The following is a 6,000-nucleotide window of genomic DNA, read 5'->3' as shown; positions in this document are numbered from 1 at the left end:
ATGCCGAGAATATTTGAGTTTGCATTGAAGCTTAGAAAGTGTGCAACCCAACCCTTTTTGATCATTGGTGTCTACTTTAGCATGAGGGGAATGAGTAATTACCTTAACAATACCTTGCCCATTTTTTCCAAGGTAGAGCTGGCGTAGTACCCTTGAGCCAATAGCATATTCCATGTCGTGCACGAACCGAAATCGTAATGACTACAATAATTTTTCAATTTCTTAGACACTTCATGCTTTTCATGGATCATGACGCAATTTTCCTTATATGTTAGAAGTGAGATCTCTTGGATTTTCAAATTTTTAGAGAGTCTCTTTTTCTGCTTTGACTGCATCTGAACGTATGTGAGCCCTCCTTCAACAGTTGGGAACTTCAAGCATTAGTGCAAAGTGGAGGCCACAGCAAGATTTTCATGTAGCCATAGGCTGCCAATGAGTAGATTGAAGGAAGGTTCAATGTCAAGGACATAAAACCTCACTGTTTGGACCACTAGCCCAATCTTAAGAGTGAGAGGGATGATCCTTAAGGTTTCGCTTTGAGCCCCATCAAAGGTTGCAATTGAGATGATTGAGACCTCTAGGTCTGTTTGTGATAGTCATACTCTTATAATAGTTTTTAGGAACAGATGTTCAGGGATGCCCCATTGTCAACCATCACTGTCTTGATTCCATAACCGTTCATGAAAATAATGATATAAAGTGGATGGGTGTGAAAACGATCGAACCCCAAAGGTATGTCATCATCAATAAATGTAATGGGGTCAGTGTCGTTAAAAGGTTGATCATGTTGCTTAGCTCTTCGGGTCTAGTATGGGCCTGGACATCGACATGAGCCCTTTCAAGTACTTCCTCAATTTGGGCCCGATGAATGGGCGAGTTCTTCATTAGATCCATGATAGAAATGGATGCTAAAATTTTATTGAGATGAGCTGGCAAGTTGTATTGTGTGATAGGCTCAACAGTGTATGTTTCTTGTTCCTTCGTGATTTCATTAGGCATGCTGGGATTTTGATCAACTTTGGGAAGATTCCCGAGCTTTTCCTCTAGAGTGTCGGCCATCAATCAAGGTAGCTTGAAGTGGCTTGCTCTCCTTGTGAGGTGGTCAACCACTTAAGGGTTTTTACTGGCCACGACGATGACATTTGATCTAGATTCTCCTCGATTTTCAGCTTTCTCATCTTGCGATGGAATGTAGTCCCGATTAATTGAAATCATGTTTATGCATGGATCTCTGTTGAGTAAGGCTTCTTTTCTTTGAAGATGACATGATCCCAAGGGGAAACTAGGAGATTTTCTTGGGTATCCTTATGGTTTTGCACTTTAAGGTCTCCCTTGAGTAACTTATCTTCAATCATTGTAATGACAACTAAGTTGACCTCCTTGGGGGATTCAATTTCAACTTTCTTGCCATTATTCGAGAGTGGATTGGAAAATATTCTCATCTTCATATTAGAGGCCTCAACCAGTGCATTGGTGGGAGTGTGGTTGATAGCACCCTTATCTAGGAGTTCTCGGATGATGTGCTTTAAGTTATAACAGTTCTGAGTGATTTCTATGGTATCCACACTATCTGGATTTATCTTTAACCACATATTTTAGTTGAACAAGGTCTGGAAGAACAATGAGCCCCCGCTTGCAAGATCTTAGTTAATATCGCGGAGAGAGATTCCTGCAGTGGTGGAAGGTTAACTTCTAGAAAGGGCCTCTTGTATCCAGTGTTTGAGTTTTACTGAAGTTGAAGTTATTGGTCCTACCTGTGCCCTTGGGATTATCTTTTGAGCTTGGGGTGGAACTGGTGCAATGACAATCTGCCCTACCTGGTCAGAAGTATTATTCTTTTTGTAATTGTTGTTATGATTGCCCCTTGTTTTAGTTTGTGATGGTACGACCACTGTCGAGTTTTCAAACTTTGCATGACAGCGGCGACATTTGACCTTTTAAAGAAAGCAACTTGATCTATCATTTGTTGAAATGAGAAAGGTCGCAATCCATGACTGAAGAAATTCATGTACTCTGGTAGGGAATTCTCCAAGCACATGCTCATCTAAGAGGTCTTGGGAAGTGCGCAATCAATTACCTTTGATGCAGATTCCTGGAATTGATTAGCAAAGTAAGGAAACGACTCGCCAATGTTTTGTTTAGTTACAACCAACTCACCGAGGGTCATTGGTTGTTGCTTGGTCCCTTGATATTTTTCAACGAATCACCGAAACAATTCGTCAGGAGTCTGCTCAGGGTGCTTGGATATTACTTCTCATAACCACGTTAGAGGTGGTCTGTAGAGAGTGTATTGAAACATGGCCTTCAGACGGCGCGGTTTATCTTCTAATGCTAGAACAGTCACTAAGTAAGTGGTGACGTGATTATCTGGGTCACCCTTCCCATTGAACTTGTTTTCAAACTTTGGGAACACAAAACTGGGAGGCAGGGGTTCAACATCTTTGAGAATGTCCTTGACATAAGATTGCAAAGGGAGTATATTTGAAACTCCAATCTTAACTAGGGTCTCTTTAAACATGGCTAATCCGCCTTTCAATTGAGTAAGCTTTGATGGCATAATTTGTGGTGCAAGGGATACAGCTGATATGAGCTGCACTAGACTAGACGTAGGAGGGGCCTGCGAGATGGTTGGAGCCGCGTTAGGTGTCGACACAGGAAAAGTGGTCTAAGCTAGGGCGGTCGGAGCCTGATACGGAATAGGTGTAAATTGAGGTGCCTGGGTTGGAGGATAGTATGTGTAAGTCTGAGAAGCGACCTGGACTGGAGGAGCCGAAGGCCGATGAGTCGGTGTCAGGGCCTGAAAATGGGCAGTCGTGGCCTGGTGTACAGGATATCCTACGTATGAGTGACTAGAGGCCAGGACTGCAGCCGGAAGGTATGGAGGCTACTGGTATGACTGACTTGGTGAATACTGAGTTGGAACAGGAGCTGAATAGGCCGACTGTGACTAATGATATGGAACTGGAGTGGCCGGAAGAGGCTGCATTAGTGAATGACTATGCATAACTTGTGGAGAGTCAGGTCTGGAATGATTATGGGATGAACAGTCCTGTGGTCGAGCCGGATCTACAAGAGTTGGAGGATGAGAAGATTAGCGAGCCGACGGGGTGGAACTCATATGATTTTGTTGGTCATGGCCTAAAGAGGTCTTCTTATTCTGACCTGACTGATGACTCGATGCCCTAGGTGAGGCATGTAGCTCAATAAGGCCAGCACGCTCAAGAAAGTCTTGACCTTGGGTGGGGCATGTGGCTCCACAAGGACAGCACGCTTCAAGAAAGACTTGACCTCGGGTAAGTTCTTGAGCCTCTAAAATGAAAAGGTGTCATAAAACTCGGGGAGTTCTTGATCAAACTGATGAAACTCAGGGTGCATGCCCTTCTTGGATGAATTATGATGTCTCAGATTCTGACTATTAGAGCCCCTAGAATGGGTCTTTTGAGGATCCCGATGTGATTTGACTAAACTTTCACTTTGAGGAGGTAGACTCGGGTCTACTTGACCCTGTGGGTCAGGCGAGTTAGGAGGAGCTTGGGTGTTACTGATAATGTAAATTTTAGCAATACCTCCCTTAGACTTGGACTTTTGTAGAGGTGGATGGTGTGCCCCTAGTTGGGCAGCATCAACTCTAGAGCTAGACAGATGTGGGTGATGTGCCCCTAGTTGGGCAGCATCACTCTTAAACTTCGATGATGATGTGGGTGAGCTACCAGTTTAGCGAGACTTTGCTTAGACTCATGCATTTGTGGGCGATGTGACCTTAGTTGGGTGGCATCTCCCCTAGATTTGAAAGATAATGGGGTTTTAGCTACTGATTGGGCAGCATGTCCTCTAGAACCAGAGTTTTGTGGGAAATGTGCCCCTGATTAGGCAGCATCTCCCTTAGACTTAGACCTAGAAGATGAAAGTGGGTTCAATTCTAATTCTTTAGACCCAGGTCGAATACCTTGACTATTGAGGGTGCCTCGAGCCATACATTCTTGCCGGACTCCACGGCTCGATTGATTTACAGATATTTTAGGTATGCTTAACCTTGGGTGTGGGACAATGCATCCACTAGAGCCTAATCTCGACTGACCTAAGGCATGGTAAGCCCAAGGAACTAAGTCATAAAGTCATGGGGGTCTAGTCATCCTAAGAGGCCTAGATGACGCAATAAACTTAGTATTTGAGTAACCATGAACTACATACATGACTAAAAAATTATGCAACAAAAATCTTCTCTGTTTTATTTTTTATTTTTTTATCTTTTTTTTTTTCCTTTTTTTTTAGCTATCTAAAAAAACAAGATAAGGATGCGTCTAAAAGAAAAATATTTTTTTATTTATGAGGAAAGAGATAAAGATTCTTTCTAAAATGTGTTCTAAAAAGATAAATATGCATTTAAAGAACATAATTATGATATAAAAAAGATAAAAGATAATCTAAAGATGATAAGCATGAATGAAAGAGGATATAATAAAGATGATATAAATGATATCAAGATGAATCTAAAGATGTTCTCAAAAAAACAAAGATGATAAAGATTATCTAAAAATATGATCTAAAAGGTGAACATAAAAAAAAGATTTAATGATAAAGATGACCAAGATGGATCTAAAAGAAAGATGATCTAAAAGATGAATCTAAAGAAGATCTAAAGATAAAAGACGATCAATATGGGATCTAAAAGAAAGATAATCTAAAAAATAAAGATGATCTAAAGATTGAGAGGAAAAAGATCTTAAATTTTTTATGGAGAGAGAAAAGAAAAGATCTAGAAAGAAAGATAGAATCTAATAATAAGAAATTTTTTGAAAAAAAAATCTACTTTGTTTTTCTTCTTTATATTCTTTTTTATTTTTGTTGGAAAAATAAATATGAGAAAAAAAAAAAACAAAAGTAGCGCAAGTGCCCAACGATGGGTGCCAATTTGTTTAAGCTCCGATCTGCACTGGTCTCTGGGATGAGATCTACTCAAATCTTAGAAAAAAACTTTGTTACTTTTGAAAAGGTAAAACGAGTAGGGTCGCTTGAATTATGTGCTCAGAAAAATATCAGATCTATACATCTAGTCTTTTTCTGAGTCAACTGGCAGCACTAACTCCAAATCCGTATTTTGACTTAAAAGAGAACGCTTCTAAATTTAATTAAATATAATAATAAATTAATTTTCAAAAAAATAATTTCAAGCAGAGAATTCAATGAAGAAAAACAAATTAAATCAAAGCAAAGAAATATATACTTACCTCTATGGATCTGAAACCTGGAGTTTCGGGCTTGGATCAGGTCGATCTTCTGATTTGCACAATTATCTCCTTTTTTGGATGCCTTTTGCTTGCTGTAATTTGTAGATCTAAAGTTCTTTGGCCTAGATCTAGAGTTCCTAATACATTAGGGAAAACTAAAGATTTTAGGTACGGTCTACCTAGGCTTTTCTTGGTATTTCTTAGGATTGGAAAAGAATTTCTCTTAGTTTTCTAAGGTTTTTGGATATCCAGAGGTTGAATATGAATTCTAGAATTTTCTCTTATTTTTTGGGATTTTTTCTAATCTTTTAGGAATTTTCTAAAAGTTTTTCTTATTTTTGGGCAATTTTTCTAACTTCGAAAATTTTTAAGGGATTTTTTTTTTTTTTTTTTTTTTTCTCTTTGGGTTATGGAGATGGAATATTTATAGGACTCAATTGATAATTTTTTTTTATGTTTTCTGGAATTTTTCGAAATTGTTTGGATTTATCTTGAAGCTTTATCCTTATCTAATTAAAAAAAGCATCATTCCTACATCATAAAACGCATTAACTGCATCATAAATGTATTTATTACATCATCAAACGCATTTACTACATCATCAAGCCACATCGTGGGCCTGTTGGGCCGTGTTACAGCCCAGCCCGCGGCCCGATACTTGGGTCTCATAAGGACTAAATTGTCATTTGTTAGATCTTTTTATACGTACGTCTGATTCAAGCGATTCATAGATTGTTGGAAAGCTCTTAGACTCTACGTTAAGTTGGGATAT

The sequence above is a fragment of the Amborella trichopoda genome, chromosome 3, assembly GCF_054954075.1.
Source record: "Amborella trichopoda isolate Santa Cruz 75 chromosome 3, AtrichopodaSantaCruz75HAP2 v2.0, whole genome shotgun sequence".
In the NCBI taxonomy this organism is placed as follows: Eukaryota; Viridiplantae; Streptophyta; class Magnoliopsida; order Amborellales; family Amborellaceae; genus Amborella; species Amborella trichopoda.
Note: the sequence above shows the minus strand (reverse complement) of the source record.